The 24179-nt window shown below is 43.7% G+C and overlaps 1 protein-coding gene and 1 long non-coding RNA gene across 11 annotated transcripts in view; one reads left to right on the forward strand and one right to left on the reverse strand.

Annotated features, from left to right (window-relative positions):
* Window positions 1-24179, forward strand: part of AUH (AU RNA binding methylglutaconyl-CoA hydratase) — a 353019-nt gene that overhangs the window by 94506 nt on the left and 234334 nt on the right. The window lies entirely within an intron of this gene.
* The window catches only part of LOC113594266 (uncharacterized), a 67589-nt gene that overhangs the window by 21636 nt on the left and 21774 nt on the right, over window positions 1-24179 (reverse strand). The window contains exon 3 of the long non-coding RNA XR_008291331.1: window positions 7134-7268. This is a non-coding gene — a long non-coding RNA (uncharacterized LOC113594266). The remainder of the gene's footprint in view (window positions 1-7133; window positions 7269-24179) is intronic.

Genomic DNA, 24179 nt, shown 5'->3' on the forward strand with positions numbered 1-24179 from the left:
CCTAGTAAATTTCTTTTTTTGTGTTGATTTCCATTGCCAACAGCCACAGAGCCTGACCCAACCAACCATTTATTCTGTCCATCCACCTCCACGTCAACGGACGTAGTTAGTTGAGGTTCAGGTGCAAATGTTATGTACTCAGAATTTTGTTCTCCTTTTTCTTTAGGGTATACTGTGTGCCTAGGATGTCTGAACTGATTTTCCAGTATTCTTTTTGATTGACAAGTCTGTGACATGTATTCATCTGTCATTCGAGTGTTTTACTGAGTACTTACCGTGTATTCGGTGCTTGCAGTGGCTGGAGAAATAGAGCAGGAAACAAGAGACCAGACCTCTGCCTTCACGGATTGTAGTTCGAGGAGGCGGACTGACAAATAAAATACGGAGTCGCGTTTAGTCGCGTTTGATGGCAGTAAATCTGATGATAGAATGAAGTACGGGGAGTGCTGAGCTGAGGGCCGTCGGCGTTGGGAGGTGAGGGATGACCCGGGAGGACGGCGGAGATGTCCCGGCGGTCTCACGGCAGAGTGGGGACAGTGCTGGTGTCATGGGACGGTCTGGAGGCCCAGGAAGGAGTGAGGCTGCACAGAGTGCTCACAGCAAGTGTGGGGGTAAGGGGATTAAATACACACGCGTTTGTACAGTGTCCGTGAGGATGGGAGAGTTAACACTCCAATGCGTGAAGAACGCCGGCACATGGCCTGTGAAATCCGGGCCGCACGCTCGCCATCCTCACGTCTCCTTGAGTTGTCCTGCCACACCACAGCCGTGTGGGAGCACCGGGTTTTACGGTAGCACAGCACGGGGGGCAGCCGCCGCGGCTCTTCCTTCCTGGACTCGCGAGAGCAGGTCACCCTGATGCGCACACATTGGTGCGGGAGACGTCCAGAAGCCGAGGAGGTGCGGAGGAGCGGAGGCCCCGTGAAGGTTCTGTCTCCCTGTCAGACGCCGAAGAGATGGCCATCCTGCAGAAAGCGTGAGGACCTCGATTGTGGGGACGGCTGTCGGGAGAACCCGACTGAGCACCTGCCCTCGTCGCTCGGTGCCCGATGATTGAATGTCTATTTCTGTCAGCGTGGAGATTAAAGAAAAGCTGAGCAGAAGCGATCTTATTATCTTGTTGATTACATTCCAGAACGAAAAGAAATAGCAGAACATTAAGCCCAGCCGCCATTTGCTCTAATTACCCCGTGCGAACTGGAACGGGTAGCTGTCAGGCCTCCATTGAAGCTTCGGGAAGGTTAGTGCCGGCTGCACACAGTAACGTGTCTGCGAGCAAATGCACATACTGCAGCCACCATTTGGAAGCACGCTCTTTTGTATTTAATGTGTTGCAAAGTATTTTATGACAGGGTTTGGACGGATGCTGCTGTGAGTTCACATTTACTTTTTGCATCATTTCCAGCAGACAAACAGAAGTGCTTTCAGCTAAATCCCGAGTCCCTCTATGTAAGTGGGTTTCTGGGTTCTGTAGAACTGAGTATTTGGAGGTGGGAACTTAGAAACGTTATCGTTTTAGACAAGTGTTTTGAGACATCCTTCTAATAAAGATTTATATATGTGTACATATATCCTTTTTGAACTGTTAATATGTAGCTTTTTCTTGATCTATGAATTTCAATTTATACATTAATGTTTTTACATCCGATTTATACATTAGGTTTTTCTAGATCTATGAATTCCGGTGTATACATTATGCAGTTTGTTCATGTTAGAATGTTTACTTTCTCTTTCCTTTTTGGTTGGAAGGATTGAGTTTTCTATAATAATATTTAATCTTCATGAAATTTAGGTCTTTTAAAAAGCATTGAGACAAGCGTGTTTTCTATATCACGGTGATGAATATCAGTTTGCAAATTTATTTGGATCGTACGCAAGTCTATTTTCGTGGGTGAATAACGACAGTGTTTGATTTGACAGTTAACTACATATGGCACTTGGTAGGCTACCCCTGAGTCTGTCCCAGATTGGTTCTTTATTCACATGGATCACAATCTGAATTGGACAAAAATTCTAGGTAGAGCCCAAACAGAAGGTGTTTATTCCTTTACTGCCCTGTAGGGAGCCTCTAGCTTGAGTCCTTTGAGAGCCATGGCCGTGTGAATATGCTTACATGTATTGATTTACTCACACTGAGAAACATTTCAGTATTGCTAGATGTTGATTGTCGATAGTAGACATTTGTTGCTTTGAGCTGCTTGGTATCCATTCCCGTTCCTGAAAACACCCCAGTTTCCAGTAGAACATTGGGCATGTTTGCACTAAGGAGGGAGCCAGAGGGTTCTCGCTCCCCCTCCCCCCCTTCCCTGCCCCCCACCTCCATAGGAACCTTGAACTCCAGGGCGAGGCAGTGGGGGGGGGGGGGGAGGCTCTTCCTCAGGACTCTCCAGGGGCCAGTAGAGGCGCCCCTCCCCACCCCCACCCCAGCATGGGTCTGACTGTGTCATTGCTGGTTGGGTTTGCCTGGTGACTGCCTGTCACCTTCTAGAGTCCTCGTTGATTCTCTGAGATTCTTCCAGAAATCCCCCCTGTTCTTGTGCTAATCAGAGTCCGTTTTAGTTGCTTATCACCTTCATGAGAACATGGCTCGGCTAATGAAGCATAACCTTTACTAGGCTGAAGTGAAATTTTATTTTTAGTGGAAGTGTCCTTGTGGCTCCTACTGCTTGTGGCTCAGATCCCTTCCACGTGCCCGTGGGCCCCGCCCAACAAACACTTGGTTTCCCTTGTAATTTAGTGTTTAAAGACATGGTTTGGACAGGTCTGGAGAGCAGACCTGAAAGGGATTTGTTTGCTGACTTGTATGTAAACTCTTAGGAACTCTTCCCAGTGCCCCAATATTTAAAGCCAGATAGTTGTTGGATGGTGTGTGTTGTGAAGGGGCTGCTGAAATCAAGTGTTCCCTCCACCTAATTTCTGTATAATGTAATTGAAAAAATAAGTACAATAAATACTTCATTTTCCCTCTTGTAATTATAAGTGACAGTTTTAGGGTTAAACCTGTAAGGTGACTGAACCGGAAGCATGACATTTTAATATTCATGACATAGAATAAAATATACTGTTACCATTGAAGGCGTTGGTGCCCAACTAAAACTAAGGTATTGCTGGAAGAATTGTGTGTTGAAAAGAAACGGAGTGTTTTTTGCAGTCGTTATGAACGAGTGGAATGGAAGCTGTGTTTCTGTTTAGCTCTGTCACTGCGTGGGTTAGTACCAGGTCACTGTCCGACCGTCTCACAGCCCTCTGCATTCGGCCGTCTGGGCAGATAGCCACTCCGCTGGCCAAGCCGTCTCTTACGAGGGGGCTCGGGGGAACAGTTTCCCAGACGTTCGGGAAGAGTGTATTGTCTGAGTCCTGTCACCTCTAAGGTGACCCGGGTGGAAGAACGCCCAGGGGAGCGTCTCCTGTCACGGTCCGTCTTATTCCCAGGCGTAGCTGTTGGATTATGCGCGGTGTCTTTGGATATAGTTAGACTTCTCGCCACGGAGCGAGTATGGGGTTTTCACAAGACCTAGAATGCAGCAGTGCCTGCGCTGGAGAGGCGCCCCGGCCTTCAAAAGAAGACTGTGACCTGGTGGCAACGGGTATAATTGCATAAAAATAGAAGCTTGGGGTTTTACAACAGTCCGCGTATGAAGTGTCCTATTCTCAGCGTGAATGTGTACGTGTGGGCTCTTTGCACATCCGTGAGGTTTGCGGACACTTTGAGTTTTGCGCCCTTCCCAGTGCAGGAGTGAATTAAGTCGGTGAGTTGACTGTAAGCAAAGAGGATGTTTTCATTATCGAACTGTTACACGGGATGGAGAGGCTTGTGGATCGTGCTGGAGCCCCACTTAATTCACACCTTGGTGAAGTAGTGTGTGCTAAGAGAAAGAAACCGTGTTCTGCATGAGGAAACCCTGATGGTGATATTGTTAAGGGGAGGTTGGCTCCATTGGTTTCTGGTCTGATCCTCATCCTACCTTCCTGGAGGGCGTCCTCAGAGTCAGCTGGCGTCGATGTCTGAAGACCAGGACAGCGTGTCGCTGAAGCTGGGGGACGGCGGGATCGACCCGTGAGTCCAGGATCAGGGCTTCTGGGCAGGAGTGTGGTATTTGGGTGGAGGGGACGGAACCAGCCAGTACCACACTGCTGTCCTTCTAGGGCAGTGGCCCGAGGAGGAGGAGGGGAGCCTCCACAGAGTAGGGAAGAGAGCAGGAAGGGGAGGTGGAGACATTCACTTGCCTCTTCTCTGTGAACCAGTGTGAGACACAGGCTTGTTTGGGCACCAACTGGAAGTTGAAGGTGCTGCTCTCTTTAGTTGCAGCCACGACCAAGGAGGGAGGGCACACATGCCCACCGGTAGCTTCTCATCCACTCTCCGCTTGGGGAGCACTGCGAGGGCAAGTAGGTGAGGCCCAAAGGAATTGGAAAATGCAAGCAGCTGAAAGCACACATATGAAAGCCTTGGATTATTCTCCTTGCCCATTACGGCCATCAAACAAGAACCAGACGCCACGCAAAGGGAACAGGCGAATGGTCAAGGCAGGAGACCGGCTGCATGCTGCACTGAGAAAGTTGGGGCGTAAACGGGACTGGGTTTAAGTCATTTACTAACTGTGGCAGGTTACTCATGATGGCCAGCTACTTAGGTCCCTGAGCTTTCCTTTCTTTGTAAAACGAGAGTGATGATAATATCCATATGCAAAGCTGTTGCAAAGTTTATTATCTTTGCCACCTTTTAACAACGGCTTTGTAAACTGTGAAGTACCAGATAAGTGTCCGTTTCTCCGTGGAGTTTTACATCCATAAGCTGGCGAACCTTCCTAGTGTTTGCATTACTGAATCTAGGTCTTGGTGATGCATCGGTGGGTTAAGCTGACACTTCCTGTTCTGCTCTCAGGCCTTAGAGTCGAGAGACCCGGATGATGGGGCTGGAAATCTAGTTTTGCTCCTGACTAGCATTGCGTTTCTCAAACTTCCCACCAAAGCACACCTAAAAAGGAACACGTGCACATAGGGTGTTCAAGCAGTCTGCCACAGGCTCATGGTTTTTCTAAAATCACATTTTATTTTACAATCTGTGTGAAGTTTGCAGTCTAGCCTAAGCAATATTTATATTAAATTGCAGATACCTTTTAAGTTACCTATGAGTAAGATGTTAAAAAGAGGGAGGGGGTTCTGGCGATTGCTGTTAACTTGGTGGACAAGATGGGGTTGCCCTAGCCGGTGACTTCATGTGCCTCTAGACCTATGAGCACATACACCTGATTCCTGGGCCGCTCTTACTTGTTACAGAAGAGGATTGACTGTGTCCTGTGTCCCCTTCTGGGCAGTTTTTCTGTGAGAGCCCATGTAACAGATACTGCAAGGAACTCTTGACCTGATTACAAAATCAAATTATACAACACACTCATTCTTACAAAGCATTTTCTACATATTGTGTAATTCTCATCCTTATAGGTCGGTCACAGAGGACTTTGCTCAATAGAGTTTATTGTTGTAGAGGCCACAAGTTATCAAATGTTACTTGCTTAAAATATTCTGGAAAGTTAGTCATTAGCACATGACATGTCATTATGGTGTCCTATTTTTGTGTGTCATTGTAACTTTCCATTATAAGCTTAAAAATGATGAAGTCTTCCGGTCAAGAAGGTAGACTAGGCACTGAGCACTGTTAATTGCTCTCTGTCCATTTTAAAGCCTCATCAGAATGAAAGCACAGAATGTTTAAAAACAAAAAGAGACGAAAGGTATAACCATCCGCCAATAAATAGCAAACCAAAGGGAGAGAGATCATCAACCAACGAGATTCAACAAAGTTTTTGGGGTTTGGGGGATGAGACGGGTTGCAAAGCGCTAGCCTGCGTGTATTGCCAGGGGGCCTGTGCAGATGCGGGAGGCATTGTCCCCTGCAGGGGCTCAGAGTCAGCAGCTGTTTTAGAGCTTAGAAACTTAGACATGAGGTTTCCCCAAACGAGGTACAGTCGAAGGGCTGGGTGTACAGTTGTCGCCCACCCCAGTCCCCCACACCCCACCCTCCCACCGCAGGTGTGCGCACTCCTGGAGGCAGAGGCCGCTGGTGCGCGTGGTCAGGCAAAATGGGCAAAAGCCGATTCTTCCATAGATATGAAACTAACTTCAGAAAATAGGACTTCTGATGGGGAGTTTGGTTCCACTGCAAAGCCCTCCTCCTTCTTTGGGGTCTGCTGCTCATCGATCAGCTTCTTTTCTGCCTATGTCAAGTAAAGCCTATCTTGGTCACACATAAGCTCAGAATTTCCAGTCAGAGAAGAGGCCTTCCTAACATACCCAGTGATGCAAGAGTGGAGGAGAGCGACTCCCGTTCTCCTGTGTTCCCGTCTCTAGTGAACATACAGACCCACGGGTCATCGAGTGTATGACACTTGACACATGAAAGAAAAAGGTGGGCCTTAAGGAGAATGGCTGATGCCGAAGCAATGATACTACATAAAAGGGCTGTTAGCTTCATTTTTAAAAAGAATTGCTGAAATGGAAATGTCAGTAAAAAAATACGAGGGAATAAAGTGAAGTAATCTTCCCAAAAATGGAGAGCCAAGACCAACAAAATGCAAGAACAGAGACATGAGAAATTAACCTGTGAGGTTTGGTATTTGGCTTAATAGAAGTTAGAGAGAAAGAAAGAGAGGAAATTATCAAAAAAGTAAAGGAAGATAATTTCCAGAGGCAGGAGAGGTATGTGTCTCTGTATTAAAGGGACCCACCGAGATCCAGCATGATTAATAAAAACAAGACACCCGTGGGTATGTTTTTGTGAAATTTCAGTGCTTTAAGGAGGAAAGTAAGATTGCAAAAATTTTCAGAGAGGAAGAAAGACAAGTTCTCCATGTGTGAAGGAACGTCAGACTGGCGTCAAAGTGTTCATCAGTGGTACTGGATGCCCTAGGTATTGCCCACGGGATCCGAAGGTAAACCGACTCAGTTCAGTATCTGACAAACTACTGTTTGTTACAACAGCAGAATAAAGACATACTGAGATGTACGAGGACTAGATGAGTTAGCTTCCCAAGGACCTTCTTGAGAAGATGGTTGAGTGTGCACCCCAGCAAAACGGGAGAGTATCCAAGAAAGACAGCCTTGGCCCTCAGGACACAGAGTAACCAACCTACCTGAGCAGCCAGTGCAAGAGCACCGGCTGTGAACCAGGTCCAGACGACAGCGTCCGAAGTGGAGCTGGGGCACAAGGCTTCTGAGGGGCCCCCCAGCCCTGCCTTCCGAGACTTAGGAAGAATTCCGGTTGGGGCCTGTCAGAAGAAAGGCCATGGTTTTAAGTGATCAGTGGGAAAAGTAGGTCCCCTCAGTCCTAAAACTAGAATTTTTTTATTCTTGGAGTGGTCAGGTCACGCCTTTGCATTTGTTTGTAAAGAATTCAATGTAATTTTAACGCACCCCTTTGCTTGGCATTAAATGATATGTATATATTGTAATGTGGATGCTGGTTGTCGATTGTCAACATTTAGAACAAGCCTGCGATACAGAAGGTTTGGGTGCTGTTTACTTCCAGGTATGAATGGTTACCGTCTTCACACTGTTAGAGGAAAAGTGTGGTGACTCCAGCATCCAGAGCCGGCTTGTCGGAACGGGAATTTATATTCCGTTTACTTAAAATCGCAGTTAGTATTAGAAGGGCTCAAAATTGAGAGTCATAGTTGAAGGTCGGTGAAGATGAGTTAAATTCTGATTTTTAAATCTAGGAAAATCTGTAGACGTTATGTAAGGTTATTTCAACCTGGAAACCTAAATATGTTCATTTTTTTGAGTTGTAGAAATAACTATTGGAGGAACAAAAAACGGTCAATTTTTTTTCTGGAGAATGGGACTCAGGGTGGGCAGGAAGGGTGGAAACACATACATTCTTTTGTGTTAGATTTGTTCTACATGTGCATATTTTGAGGAAACAAAACATTTAAAAATATTTCCCAATTTAGTGTTTCACTAATCCAGACCTGTAGTGAAGTTTTACCAAAGAGACTAAACCGTTTAAGTAATTGACTGAATTAGTGTGACAGTGACCTTAGCAAACAAAGTAATATGAAACTTTCGCTTTGCTCCTGGCTTTTTAAACTGAGTCATCACTTTGGACCACAACAACAGCAACAACAACACATTGAATGAGTAACTCTTGTTTCCATTACTAACCCTAACAGTTTTTCCCCCGAAAACATTTGTGCTTCTGTAACTGTCAGTTGTGCGGATAGCGTATAAGCAAATTCAGCCTACTTTTATTGTAATAGATTCGAATTTCAGCCCAGAATCCGGTAGACTGAGTACGCCGATGACAGAAATAATATCCTGTTTGGTAAACAAGGTGTTGGGAGTGAGGATGGGCCACAAGGTCCTTTCCAGGTTGACTCAAAAGGGAAGATGTGTTTGCAGTCCTGGTGCTGTTTGTTCTCCATTCCGAAGATAAACCTACGTCGCATTAACTAGAAAGAACATGTGGATAACCTCAAAACGTAGACACACTGTGCAGAAACGTCAGCACAACCAAAGGGCCTCCAAGCACTCAGGAAAGACATCTGTTGCCATGGCTGTACATTTCTTATGTTCCCTTACTTGGGATTGATGAGTCCCACTTGTCCCTCCCCAAGCAGAGTTCTCGTCGGAGCCTTCTTACTTTGTGACTCTTTCCAAAAGCTGGATGTATTCCCTCCTCCTGGCCAAAACAACTTCTTATGCACAAAATAGGCAGCTGGCCCGCAGGCCACGGTTTGCCAGTCTTTGTTACAGTAATTAAGAACATGGACTCTGGAACTGGACTACCTAGATTTGAATCTTAGCTTCCCCACTAATTGTGGGACTCAGTTTTGTCATCATTAGCTGAAGCTCGTGGAAGTACCAACACCACACTGTTTTGTGAGAGTTAAACGACGTAACATATGTAAGGTGGTTCAGAACAGTGCCTGGGCCATGCACCTGCCCTTTAATGCTTGGCTGTTATTTGAAATAGGGCACGAGTGGCTGTTAAGTTTACTCTCGTGTGCTGACTTACTGTGGTGAGAGTCCTGGAGGCCACCTCTATGTTCGCTGGAAATGATACTGTCTAATTAACTGTGTTTGAGGGGAAAAAGACCATGGCAACCAGCCCAGGTCTTTGCTACTTCTTGTAAATGACCCTTCTATCCTCAAGTAACCTCTCCGTGATTAGGAATATAATGCTATGTTAAAATGTTGCTGTTGGGAAGTAGATTCAATGCAAATTGTCTCAGGTTACACTAAATTTTATAGGAACGTGACTAATATAAATTTAAGGCTGGCAGGCAATCAGTATACGAAGTATCCTTTAAAGATATTTCAGGTAACTGTGATGTATTTTGATAACATTTTGCAAAAAAAATATATTTAGAGAACTAAGCAGTACGTTGAAAAGTATGAACCCAGTGGAATATAAGCCGGACATGGCTTGTATTTCTCTTTACTTTCGGCCTTACTGAGCTTTTTAAAATCTTCTTTTCCATCCGCTAATGCTAATGAATTCTCGATTGATTCAGTAACTTTCTAGTCACTTTTTGTTTCTTATAAGAGAAAGACTCCTCTCAGTTTAGCTCAGTTCAAAGCTTCAGTCGTATGTCCAGTTCAGAGTGTATCCTTGTTCTGTTTCTAGCCACAGTGGGAGTAACAGAGACCAGATTTCCTTAAATAAACCACCTTAAATAAACTAGAAACTTGGGCAGATAGATGAAACAACTGGATATAGATAGTACACTATCACTATAGATTGTGATCCTGAGATAAAACAGTCAAGGAAAGCCCTAAAATCACCACAGCTTTCTTCCTAGAGGCATTTTCTAGACTCCCAAGAAGTAAAACCCAAGCAGTCTGAGATGGTCTTATGATGAAATGGATTAAGCATGCGGGGAACAGTACAGGAGAGGAAGTAATTACACAGAAGAATAGCTTCAGAAACGGGTGACCTTGAGTTTGTTGCTGAATACTAGGATGTGCTTTCATAGGCCAGATGGAGAATGACCAGGTAACTGGTCTAATTAACTAATTAAGAAGAATAATTCCCAGACTTCATAAAGAGAGACTGGAAAAGTTCCAAATTCTGAGAGGCTTTGTAGGACACACTCTGAATTAAGTGGATATCTGGAAGGATTATGCTGTAGGAGGGCCAAACTAGCCTTAAAATAACAAGTTTTCTACACCTGCCCTAACAGAGCTTAAAAACAAACCTTGCAGAGACCCACCAGTTTTGCAAAGAACTTAATTGCCTGTGGTACAAAGCCCATTATGCTTTAAAGGAAAACAACAAAATGTGGAACACAACTTAGTCAAATAATGTCTAGCAACCAATCAAGTATTAGTAGACACAATGAAACAGAAAGAAATGTGATGCAGGAGAATAAGCAGTGAACAGAAAGAAACAGATTACAACAGAGGTGATGGAATTTGCAGAAAAGGACTTCAAAACACTTGTTTATATTTGTCCTTAAGGATTTAAAAGAAAAATGAGCATAATGAGAGAATTGCAAGGTATAAAACAGAACCATGTAGAACTTCAAGGGCTAAGTATTACAGTCTCTGAAATGAAAAAAGAAAATGGCAGAATTAATAGCAGAGTAGATATTACAGAAGAAAAGTTAGTGAATTTGAAGACACAGAAGTAGAAAATCAAAACCAACGCACACAAAGAAATGAAAAGTGTAGGAGCACCTGGCTGGCTCAATCCGTGGAGTATGCAACTCTTGATCTCAGAGTCATGAGTTCAAGCCCAATGCTGGGTGTAGAGATTGCATAAATAAATAAAACTTTAAAAATGTTTTTTTTAAGGTTTAAGAAAATGAATAGAACCTCAGTGTCCTGTGGAGTAGTATCAGGTGGTCTAATAGATTTTACCTGCGGTCACAGCGCAGTGCAGGTGGGGAAAGAAGAAATACTTGAAAAAAGAATGACCAAAGTGTTTTCATATTTGGTAAAAACTAAAGCTCTTTATTGTATCTTCTGTTCTTTGCATCTAAGAGCTATATACTGTCATTGGGATATTTAAAAATATTCATTCATATCATTTCCTGTTAGCTTTATTCTCACAAAACTCTATTTGAGAAAGGCTACTTGAGATCAACCACTAAAAGAACTTTACATAAAACAAATAAGCCAATAGTGAAGATAAAATGGAATACTTAAAAATGATCAATCTTGAAGACAGTAAAAGAAGAACAAGTAAAGTCAGATGAGAAAAATGGAAAACAAAAATCAAGATGGTAAATTTAAATCTAACCATATTGGTAATTATATTTCATGTAAATTTTTCCATACAGTGTAATTAAGAAGCAGAGACTGTCAGAGTGGTTAAAAAAGTCAGCCTCATTTATATGCTATTTATAAGAGACACACTTTAACACCCAGGGGTGCCTGGGTGGCTCAGTCTGTTAAGCATCTGATTCTCGATCTGGCTCAGGTCATGATCTCACAGTTTGTGGGTTCGAGCCCTGTGTCCGGCCGGCTCCACGCTCACAATGCAGAGCCTGCTTGGGATTCTCTTTCTGCCTTTCACACTCCAGCCCATGCTCGCTCTTGCTCTCACTCTCTCTGAAAGTAAGTAAATAAACTTAAACACACACACACACACACACACACTTTAAAGATACAGATAGGTTAAAACTAAAAGGATGGAAGAAGATAAGCTGTGCTAACGGTATGAGCTTAACATCCCATAAAACTAGGCTTCAGGACAAGGAATCTTAACTAGTCATGGAGAGACATTTCATTGTCATGCAAGAGTGAATTCAACAAGATGTAAAAATCCCGAACTTGCAAGCAAGTATAATAACACAACTTCAAAACACACAAGGCAAAATTTCTTAGAACTAAAAGGAAAAATAAAGAAATCCGCTATTTTTGCTGTAGATTACATAGTTGATGGAGCAAATGGAAAGAAAGTTAGTGGGGATATAGAAGACTTGAACTTCACTATGAAGTAAGTTGACCTAATGGATCTTTTCAGAGAACTCTACCCAACAATAGAATTCACATTCTTTTGAAGCTGTACATGGAGTATTCATCAAAATAGAAATATGGGAGGGGGGCCTGGGTGACTCAGTTGGTTAAGTGTCAGACTCTTTGATTTTAGCTCAGGTCATGATCTCACGGTTTGTGAGTTTGAACCCCGTGTCGAGCTCTGTTCTGTCAGCATAGAGCTCACTTAGGATTCTTTCTCTGTCCCTCCCCTGCTCGTGCTCTTTTTCTCTCTCAAAATAAATAAACATTTAAAAAACCCAGAAATCCCTGAAATTCTAAAAAAAAAATTAGAAATATGGGAGTTAAATACATAAAATAAATCTCAATAAATGTTAATTTAAATTTGAAAGATTGAAATAATACATACTGTATTCTCTTACCCCAACAGAATTAAATTAAAAATCAGTAACTGAAAACTATATGGACGTTTCCAGATACTTGGAAATAAAAGAATATACTTCAAAGTATACCTGAGAGTCAGTGAAGAAATCACAAGAGAAATAGGAGATATTTTGAACTTAGTGAAAATGAAAACAACATTAAATTTTATGTGAGAAAGTAATGCTTAAAGAGAAATTACAGCTTTAAAAGCTTACATTAGAAAAAAAGAAAGATCTAGGACCAGTGAACTAAAACCTCTATTTTCAATAGCAGGGAATTAGTTTGCTAACTAACTTGAATATGAAAACAAAGAGCAGGGAATTAATTAGTGAAAAAGGACTATGCGCAAACAATACAGAAAACTCAATAAAACCAGGGGCAAAAAGGGAAAAAAAAATGTTTAACAATGCTAGCTAACCTGATAATTAAGAAACAAAAAAAAGGAAGACCTGAATTATCAATATTCTGATTAGAATAGGCCATCACTACAAATCCTATAGCTATTAGAGGATAATAAAAATATCATGCATGACGTTATGCCAAGAAATTCACCAACTGGAAAGACCTATGAGAACCCAAAACTGATACTAGAAGAAATAGAAAATCTGAATACTTCTGTATTTTTTTTTAAGAGGGTGAATTTGTGATTAAATGTTTTTCTTAAACCAAACGGTGGGCCCAGATGGCTTCACTGATGGAATCTATCAACCTTTTAAGGAAGACACACTAGCAATCTTACCTGAGTCTGTTCAGAAAACACAAGAGGGGAGAATAGGTCTGGACTTATTTTATGAGGTCCTCATTACTTTCTTGCCAAATCAGAGAAAGGTGGCTAAAAGGAAAGAAATCTACAGACTAGTATCCCTCGTGAAGACAGATGTTATAATTCCTAACAATTTCAGCACATCAGACCCAGTAATCTGTAAACAGGTAAGTTGGGTATGGGAGGTACACCCTCACAGGAGCCCCTGACGGATGTGCATTCAGGAACATTGCTGTGAACGCTGGAAGGAGGGGCTGCGGGAGGGAGCTTTTGCTTCTCGGCATCGGGAGTCTGCGGCTGTATTTCTCCTCGTGTCTTTTGCTTTCTTGTGTTTGAAATGCCAGCAGGCTGGGGCTAGAGGCGAGGGAGTGGGGGGGTCATGACTGACTCGGGCGTCACTGATGTCACGCTACATGGTAGGAGCTTGAAGACCTCCGTCTGGCCGTGCTCCTGCCACTTGTTTGTTGCATGCACCCTCGCTCTATCACTTACCCACCCCGATTAAATTGTGTCAAAGCGTATTAAGTGCCAGGGGCTGTTCTGGGCACCACAGATCCAGTCCTCAGTCAGTCAAAAATCAATAAACCTCTATAGCAAATAAAAAGAAATGTAAAGAAAGATAATACATCACGACTAAGTAGGATTTATCTCGTTTGTGAATCCGTGTAATTAATCATATAAACAATAAAAATGTGTATGATCATCTCAGTATTTGCAGATATGCAGCATCTGACAGAGTTCAACATTGATTCGTGATTTTTAAAAAGCTCTTAGTTAAATTTGGTAAGTAGGGTACTTCCTCCATCTGATCAGATGCCTTTATAAAACACGGATAGCTAATACAGTCAGTGATGAAAAGCTAAACCCTTTCCCACTAATAATGGAGACAAGGCAAGAATGTCCACTCTGATCACTGAGACTCAACACTGCATGGTAGGCTCTAGCCAGTGCAGTGAGGCAAGAAGAAATAAAAGGCATGCAGGTTGGAAAGAAGGATTAAAATCCTGCATTCACAGGTGTCACGATCATGTTCAGAGAAGATCTTAACCAAAAACCGTTAGGACTAGTAAGTGAACCCAGCAGCGTCTCTGACCACAAGGTCAGACGTAAAAATGGGTTTTACTTCTGTACACACTAGCGATGCACGATTGCAAAATGACATTTGAAAAGTTACTCTTTTTTGCAATAGCATGAAAATATGACGTGTTTAGGAATAAATGTAACAAAAGGTGTGTGAAATCTGTGCACCGAAAACCATCAAACATGGCAGAGAGAAATGAAAGATGACCAAAATAAACGGAGAGATGGAACTTGCTCATATGTCAGAAGGTGAAATAATTATAACATCGTTGGTTCTCCTCAAATTGATCGATAGGGTCAGTGCGACCTTAGCCTTTTTTGTGTGAAGTGGCCAAGTGACTCCGAAACGTCTATGGCGATTCAAAGAACAAAGTTGGCTGAATTACAAGGCCTGATCTCAAGACTTAGCATAAAGGTAAAGAAAACAAGTCATCATGACTCTGGTGTGGGAACGGACCGCGGGAAGAGACTCAGGCATGTGGGGTCAGGGAGCAGAAGTCGCAAGGGGCCGGCAAAGGAAGTCCCACTTCTCTCCTTGCAAGACGTGTCAGAGTTTCACAGTAATCTGGGTCATGGTTGTATTAGCAAACGTTAATTTAGGGTAAGGTATATGAAGTGTTATTTTATGCCACTAAATAAAACATAAGCTTAATTGGTGCAATCTGGGTAGATGTGTATTTGTTTCACAGTTTAGCCTCACTCACTGATTTTAATAGACTAGTCAAAAGCAATTTCAGATACTTCTGTATATTACAGAGAGATCGATTTCTGTTGTTTCTAAAACGAGAGAAACCGAAGCTAGATGTTTTTATGACATGATTTAAATTTAATTGTATTTAATTCCTATAAAAAGAGGATAACATGCCAGAAGTTAGACCTTGTTCTTTATCTGTGTTTAAAATAGAGCAACATAATTTATAGCGCCTTGCTTCATGAGCATTTAGCTTGTTTTTGAAAATTAAAATAAGACTTCTAAGTTAATTCTCATTATACGTAAGACTTTAAATAATAAAGGCCATTTATAAATGATTTCTGTGTACCAAGTTAGCAATTGAGTTTAAAATGAAATGCACAGTTTTACGATTCTGTGACGTTGTAAGGGGATATTATAAATAGCTTTTATGTAAAACTATGCATATGCATATATAGGCTCATTTAATTATTAAAAATCACTTGTCAGGACAGTCATGGAAATGTCCTCTGTGACAGTTTTTCTCAGATCTATTTCAGACTTCTGCATGTGTTACTATATTTATCTTTATCTAATCAGCCTTGCTCCGAGGTTTGGTTATTTTATTACAAGCAGCTGTGCAAAGCTTTCTCTTTAAAAACGACATTCTTTTGTAGTGTTGCCATCACTCACATATTACACATTTGGGCAGCAAATTAAAAGCGAGTAAACTGTAGCACTAGATAAAATATATGATGTCACTGTATTTCAAGATACCTTCATGTAAAAACTGCTCTTTTGAGACCATTTAAAACGGAAATATTAAAATCTTTTCAACCATAACGAAAGATATAATCAGCAATGTGGATTATCATTCGTAGGTTTTTGAATATGAAACTTGTTATTCTGAGTTTAGCTGAGACTATATTTAGTATCCTAAGGGTCGATAGCATGCCAACATTTTTAATTAGTTTGCTCTGACGCTAAGAGATGTATACATACTGGTGTGTACATTTAATGAGTTTGTATCACTGTCAGAAGGCTACCCTTCCAAACCCGTGACCCAAATGGGAACTTAGGGATACGTAAACTCTTTCACAAGCCTAAACTCGGGACTCACTGCCACTTTCCTGCGACACTTCGGAATATTTTCAGTTCCAGGGTATAAACTGATTCAGTTGAGCTTTGAGTTTATTCTGTACGCGAGGTACTGCGATGGGCATTATCTCGTTGCCTTGTACTTCTCCATTAAGCCAAAAGAGGTAGATTCGTCCCATATCACGGTTGGGGAAACTGAGTCTTTGAACCTTCTCCAGGGTCCCCAAAGCTAATTCAGGTGTTCGATCCCGCTGATGTATTGATGGCCCCACTCTACTAGTCAGGACTGTTGTTGGTTGAGAGAAGTGTTCTGGCGGCAGGAAGATACTCCTCACTTGGAAACATACTGCATGACAGCACATACGTGGTTGCTAACATAGGTAGTTGTTTACTTTTCCTATTAACTGAGGAGATGCTTGGACACGTGGCTGTCTTAGATTAACCGTCTCTCGTGTTAGAATTCATTTTTGTTTCCTCTACTACTCTGTTAATGCAGACTTCATTCCCTGCGCCCTGAGCACATCTGGCGTCTTGTAACTGGGCTCTGTGATTCTGTCCTCTCCGTGGTACATTTATGTCCCTATGGTGATTGCCGAGTTAATTTACTCCAGAACCTTCAGCAGCTGACCTCACCAAAGAAAGCATCACCTCGCCCTGGCATCGAAGACTGGAGCTTTCTTCCCAGCGTTGCCCTTTGCGCCCCAGTGCCCACGCCGCCGCCCCCATCCCCCACCACCCCCCCCCCCCCAGCCTCTGGAGACCCTCCCTGTTGTCGTGGGGCTGCGGGCCGAGCCGCACAGGTCTGCTGCCTTCAGTCCCCACCGCACCCCTCCTCCGCGAAGGCTTGCCTGGGTCCCGGCATGCCACTTGGTGACAGCACTTAGAGTACCTTGCCGTTGTAGCCCCAAGTCACAAAGTCGAGGAAGTTAAGGTGAGCAGAGTAAGTCTGTGCACGCCATCCAGAAGTGACCTTCTTAACACTCTGGCAGATTTTCTTCCGTCTGGTCTCCGCAGTCGTGTGTTCAGGACAACCCACGCCTATTTGTTATGTTCTTGCCGCTCTTGTGTTTGGATACGGATCTTTAAGTGTGCCAAAATGGACGTTCGTTTTCTTTCCATTTTAATTAGTTTGAAGTGTAGTTCTGTTCACTCCTTGCTGATTTCTTACATTATTACAGTTTCTTGGGATCATGTTCTATTTAGTACCATGAAAATACGGTTTATATGCAGGAGAATTACTTGTTGTAACGCTTTGAGGAACACAGAGATGATCTACGGCAAAGAGACCTGTTTAGCTTACCTTGAGGGACTAGTTTGGGAGAAGGTTCTGGAGGGTTCCTTTGCAAGGCGCCCTAGGGGGGTGAGGAAACAGCTTCGGGGAGCCACCCGCAGCCCTCGAGTTTGGGGATCACAGAAGAGCCATGAGGCCACGAGAGCCAGCGTCTTGCACACTTGACAAGAATCGCAGTCCGTGGACACAGAGCGATGCCTGTTGCGGGCGAGGGGGCCACACGGCCCCCTCCGTCTCGTTAGGAATCCCGCATGTGTCTCTGGAGTCTTCTATCCCAGGCCGTAATTTAGTTTCTGCTTGCGCAGAGGGTCTGCGGGCCGTGCTTGTGAACCCTGCACGATACAGAGGAGCATACCGTGGACAGGTTTAGTCTTGAGCGTATGTCATGACTTCCTGACAGGTATGGAGTCTGAGCATCTGCTAAACCCAGAGAGTCGCAGTTCGTCCGCTTCACTTGTCACTGTTCTGTGTAGAGAACCCCTGAGTGTGCGTTTTAGTAAGTGTGAACATGGCTGCCGGACTGCGCTCTCCGGAGTTCTCCTGGATAGGAAACAAGTCGTTTACCTATCATCTGAGGTTGGACTGTATATTCGATACTGGCTTGCTTTAAACATCCTTCAAGCAACGAGAGGATCTTGTTGAAGAAACTGTATGAGTCGTTTTCTAGAGAGTAATAGACCTTAGTGTACTTCTCAATATTCTAACTCCTAAATTGGATTTAAAGAAAAAGGGAAATAAAAACAACACTAGTAACAACTGGTGTAGGAACAAGAAGTTTTCTCAGCAAATGTTCATCTATTCTCTCTGTGATTTTGGTCCAGTAGTAAGAACATGAACGTTACCAGATTGTTCTGGCACCTCCATTTTAAAGGCCAACTTTAATGGCTTTGTTTCTTTGCCTTTAGGGTTTCAGGATAACTTTGTTCCAGTTTAGTCCAGACATGTATTATATCGATGTCGAGAGGCATCTCACTGCTTTTTGTTTCCAGTATGTGACCTCCTTGGTAACCCAGGTGTCCCCTACCCTTCGTGCTCCCGCAGCCCGTGGGGTTTGGGTTTCCATGAGGTCGGCAGTCTTGCAAAGTAGTGATGCCCGTGTATGAACACATAGCCGCACTCACGATCGCCTCTGGGGCCCGAAGCGGGGGTTCTGGCACCACCCCACAGACTCGGTGTGAGAATTAAGTGAGCTTACAAAGCACCTAGAACAGGGCCAGGCACATCAGAAGCACTAGGTAAATGTCCCCTTGCTGTTTTATGAATGCTGTTTCACAAGGCACCGTTGTTCTCATGTAACTCCCTTGATCACATGGTACACTTTTCAAAAATGACTTCTGTTTCTCTCCCCCTACCCATCACCACCCCTCAAAAAAAAAAAAAAAGGGAAGAAAAGAAAGATTGGTAGATGGGTAGGTTTCCTCAACAACTTTTGTGGCTCAGCTAGACACAGAAAACCATCGAAAGGCAGAGAGGATTCAAATCCTCCCTTCAGAGGAGAGGGATGGTGAAAATAGTTACATAAGCTGCCCCACAATGCAGTCAGATCACCCCCGTGCCGAGGGCCCTGTGCATTATCCCGAACTGTGTGCTGAACTGAAGGACAGCTCGGGGCTGTGGGCTTTTCAAGGAAGGAAGGAGGTACGGAGGAGGCGCGGGGTGCAGGGCAGCCCCTCTGTCCTGGCCTGCGGCCACACTCGGCTCCCTTTTCCTCTTTCTTTTACAGGCTCATTGGGAGTTTATATCAGTGGAAACCACAGCTTCTGGCTTTGTAGTGAACACACGGTCAGTGACTGACTTGTGTTCTGCACCCTCCAATGACTCCTCTCAGAAACCCAGCCACTTTGTAAGTAGTACAGACCCAACAGGAGCAAGCGTACAGGCACTCGCGCCCCAGAAACCCCACCCCTGTGCCGCTGAAGGCCCTACAAGAGGAGAAAGTTCCCTACTGACACTGGAGCTAGCTACCAGAGCTCACTGTCCAGTCCTGGCAGAGAGCCCAGCGCTTGGATGTGTGTTCGTGTACTCCCGGCTCCGGGAGGCCTGTGCGGCTGCTCCGGAGGGACTGGCCGGAGCCAACGGGCTCTATCTTGCAGAGGAGTCATGGCGGCAAGGTCATCCAGCCTCCTCCCCTGCAAGATGATGACACTGATTTACTACAGAGGCCAAGTGGCATCCCTGCGGGAACCTCAGCCCCGCCCCCAGACTCTGGGGCCGCATCCTTCCTCTTAGGCCACGGCAGGGATGTTGACGGGCTCATGGCCTTCCCATGCTCTGAGGGAAGTTTCCAGTTTGTTCACGAATAATTTCTCTTTATCAGGCCTTTCTGTGCCTTCGCAACTCCCGGAAGGGTTTGTTGGTGTGTAACCAGGAGTCCTCCTGGTGGGAAATGTGGACCCCTGTCTGAGTCGGACGCAGAGCCCCTGGGTAGCTAGTCCCACATCCCAGCAGTGCACGGTCTGATAGGACGCCAGGCAGGGACGGGCTACAAGAGTAGAGAGTCTGCGACTCGGGAGACCCTGGAGCCCTCAAGTTCTCTTCCTCTTAGTGAGATGAAAATTATGAGCGCTGTGTTCCGGAGAGAAGAAAACATAATGAATATGCCTTCAACATTTTGTTTTAAGGTTTTGAACCACCAGTTTAGAATCAAATACTTGGAAAACACGGGACTGCAGCTAATAAGTCACGCATCCTGCAGCTCCCTGGGGGTACGGGGGACTCTGCTGTGTGCATGTGTGGAAACACCGAGGAGGAAGTTTCCTTGGTATTCCCGAGCCCTACGCCAGACCTGGCAGAGAGTGAGAACTCTGAAAACATCCTAAATGTTTGCCAAGTGATGCAGTGACCTTTATGACCCTGACAGGGCTGTGGTGATAAGACAGCTTCTCAAGGAGTGAGAGGAATGTGCTCACCAGGACAGGCTGTGGGGGGCCAGCAGGGTGGTGGGATTTCACAGGATGCCCCGGATCACCAGGGGGCGGGTGGCCACGCACCGCCTGCTTTCTCTGGCGCAGGCTGGTCCTTTTAAAGCTTCTCTGCCCTTCACTCTGGACCTGGAGACCGTTTATCTCCTCAGTTTTTTCTGTTTCCCAAAAGAAGGGGTTAGCACAGACTACAATTTCCAAAGAGTCTCTGAATTTAAGAAATTTTTTAATTTAAAAATTTTTTAAATTTAAAACTAGGAAAAAGAGTGGTCGATAAGCATATTCTGAAAGTACTCTTTAAGTCTACTTTTATCTGTCACATTCCTAGTTATGAGGAAAGGTACAAAATGTCTTTGGTCACTAAGTATGTATTAGTGTATCTGTTTTATGGTTGATTTTACGTTACCATACAAAAAACCTGAACAAACATTCTTTTGTGCAGTCAGCTAAAAGAACAGCTGCAGGGGTGAGGTAGCAGGAAAAGGAGGCTGACACGATGGTTTGTGAGACACTGTTTCCTCAGTGAGTCCCGGAGCCACGTGGCCTTCCTATTCCTGCAGCCACCAGAGCTGTCAGAGAGCTCCGGGCCAGCGTTCCGGAGTCTCGCTTTCTCGACCTGTTTCTTCTAGTGTTCTCTCTTCCGGCATTTACGTGAGCTGTCTCCTGCAGACATAGATGCTTTGTTATACTGTTGACCGTGAACAGAGAAATGCCATTAGGCTAGCGTACGAATTATAGCAGTGCTCTGGTGTGTGTGTGCGTGTGCGCGTGTGTGCGCATGTGTGTAACTGCATCTTAGTGGGGATCAGTAAGCACGCATTAGTGTTCTGTACGTGAGAGGTGGCCAGAGTGTAAGGCTTGCCTGCCAATGCTTGAAATTTCCGTGTCCCAACCCGTAGCCCCGACCATGTCCTAGGCCATATATCCAATGCCTCTGGAGCCACTCGCCCGCCCTCGGGCTTTCTTTGTATTCCAGCTTTTAGGCTAGGGCGTCCCTTGTCAAAAATGCAACGCTGTTAAGAATCTGTGCCTTTAGTTTTTCTTTGTTATAGAACTAATACTTTTAGACATTTTGAGGAAGAAGGAATGTATTTTGGTACATGCTCAGCAGGCCCCTGAAAGACAGAAAGAATGAATAATACAAAGGTAACGCTTACTGTTTTAATTTATTAAAAAAATTTTTTTTAATGTTTATTTTTAGTGGAAGAGAGAAACACAGCATAAGTGGAGGAGGGGGCAGAGAGAGAAGAGGGGAGACAATAGAATCCAAAGCAGGCTCCAGGCTCTGAGCTGTCAGCACAGAGCCCGACACGGGGCTCGAACCCATGAATCCCGAGATCATGACCTGAGCTGAAGTCAAGCACTTAACCAATGGAGCCACACAGGCACCCCCAAATGTAAACATTTAAAAATAAAGCTTGGCATAAAGTCTAAAAATTAGGGGAAAGAATAATCTTTTCAACAATTGGTCGAACATATGCAAAGAAATTAACTTTGATCTGTATCTCTCACTGTATATAAAAATGAGCTCAAAATGGATCATAGACATAAGTGTGACACCTAAAACTATGAGACTTCCACACAAAATTTAGGAAAAAAATCTTTGTGCTCTTGGGTTAGAAAGTTAAGATTTCTTAGAAAAGAGACCAAAAACACAATCTATATAAGGAAAAAATGAAAATATTGGGCTTGATCAATCTCTTGTCAAAAGACACTGTTAATAGAATACAAAGACAAGTCCCAGACTGGGAAAAAAGAGGGGCAAATCACATACCTGATAAAAGACTTGCAGCCTGTAAAATATGTAAAGAACTCTCAAAACTCAGTAATAAGAAAAAAATGAAATCTTGTCATTTGCAACAACATGAATGGAACTAGAGTGTGTTAGGCTGAGTGAAGTAAGTCAGTCAGAGAATGACAGATATCATATGATTTCACTCATCTGTGGCATTTGAGAAACACAGCAGATGAACATAAGGGAAGGGAGGAAAAGTAAGATAAAAACAGAGAGGGAGGCACGCCATAGGAGACTCTTCAATAGAACAAACAGGATTGCTGGGGGGAAGGGGGGGCTAAATGGACGATGGGCATTACGGAGGGCACTTGTTGGGATGAGCACTGGGTATTATATGTGAGAGATGAGTCATTTGGGTTCTACTCCTGAAGCCAAGACTACACTGTATGTTCACTAACTTGAAAAAAAAAAACCGAATTAAAAAATAATCAAGAGATTGGAGAAGACATTTCACCAAAGAGGACCTATGAATGGAAAATAAGTACATGACAAGATGTCCGTCATGAGGGAAATGCATACTAAAACCACCACTGAATACCAAGCTGAGTGGCTCAAATTAAGAACATTGACTGTACCAGATGGTGACAGGGATGTGGCTTCTGGAACTCTCCTGTACCGCACACAGGATTGTAAAATGGTACAGCCAGTTTTAGGGAGCATTTTGGCATTTTTAAAGAAGTTGTGCGTACACCTGCCATGTGACCCATATGACCCAGGCATCATCTATGCAGGATAGCAGTGTGTAGACAGCAAAAACCCTTACGTGTATAGTCGCAATGATGTCTTCCTCATTCCTTTTTTTCTGTCGTGTAGATGTGCTGTAATCCACTCAGCCTGCCCCTACTGATAGACGCTTGCCTTTTTTTGGTCTTTTGTAATTATGCAGTCACTAGGAAAAACTTGTCTGTGTGTCACAGCATCTCACGTCATTACTGGTCTGTCGTTGAGTAGCGTCCGAGAAGTGAGAAGGCTGAGGGTGCTGTTCCCAGGTCCTGCTGACCTTCCTGCACAGGGGTCAGCACCCCTGGCACCTCGCTAACACAGTTGCTGGTCTTGGGATGTCTGCAGTGTCACAAGTCAGGAAGGGCATTCCATGGTTATGTAACTTTCATTTCTCTTTATAAGGGCCTATAGAGGAGGGCGAACACTTCTCTGTCCTCTGATGTTCTCTGCCTAGGGACTTGGAAGTTATGCTGACAGAAGACAGACTAACAGGGAAACTGTGTTACCGTGTGCCTTTACGTGGGAGAAAACTCAGTGATTAGTAACTCCAGGAGGTGGTTAGAACTCAGGGGCTCAGATGCCATCTTAGGCGAAATGAAAGGAAAGGGGTTTGGGTTTCTGTGAGAGGTAAGTTATGGAAATGTATGGGGAAAGCCTTGTCTAGGGAGGCTCACAATGCAGATTTGTGTTGCTGCCTTCTCCGCTGAAGAGGAGTGTTGAGTTGTGCTCCTCCTCCCAGTGCTGGAGAGGGAGACGCCATTACAAATGGAAATTTCCTGTACAAATGTACCTTGCTTTTACAAAAGGAAAACTTAATGCTGTTTTTAGAGCTTTTCCTATGTCTGCTGTTTCTCAGTTGCTTTCAGCTCAAAATAATCCTTATGCCAAAGTGGCATTTTTCAAAGTAGCATATTCTGGTCCCCTGTGGACTATTTGAATTTTCCATTGTCTGCTCACAGCTTTTGCTTTTTTCCTTTACTATTAAATTGTACTGAAACTTGAGTTTCAGTAGTTTGTTGTGTATTAAGAATTAGTTCTTTGTGCTTTTTTTTTTTTCCCAATTGCCCATTTACCCCCGCTTTACCAGTTTCCCTATTTACTAATTTGTCTTCATACTTTGCTTAGTGAATGTGCCCCCCGCCCTGTGAGCTTTTTAAAAATGTATTAATCCTTTTACTACCTATAGGTTTGGGGCTATAGATCCACATTATTAAGGATTTTTCTCATTTTTGTATGTTTGTTTTTGAATGGCTTTGTTTCAGTCTGATATTGCTATGAGAAATGGACAGAGTTTTATCTTCATGTTTTTGCCTTCATTCTTGAAGAATATGTTCATTGGGTGTAGACTCTGTTAAAGAAGAAAATTCAACTGAGTAAATTCGAACATTAATTGGCTTTATTTAATGATTCGTGAATTGGACAGCATTCCATTTTATCAAACAGAAAGAACAGAGCTCCAAGGAGCTGTATAA

Source organism: Acinonyx jubatus, chromosome D4 (genome assembly GCF_027475565.1).
Source record: "Acinonyx jubatus isolate Ajub_Pintada_27869175 chromosome D4, VMU_Ajub_asm_v1.0, whole genome shotgun sequence".
NCBI classification, from domain to species: domain Eukaryota; kingdom Metazoa; phylum Chordata; class Mammalia; order Carnivora; family Felidae; genus Acinonyx; species Acinonyx jubatus.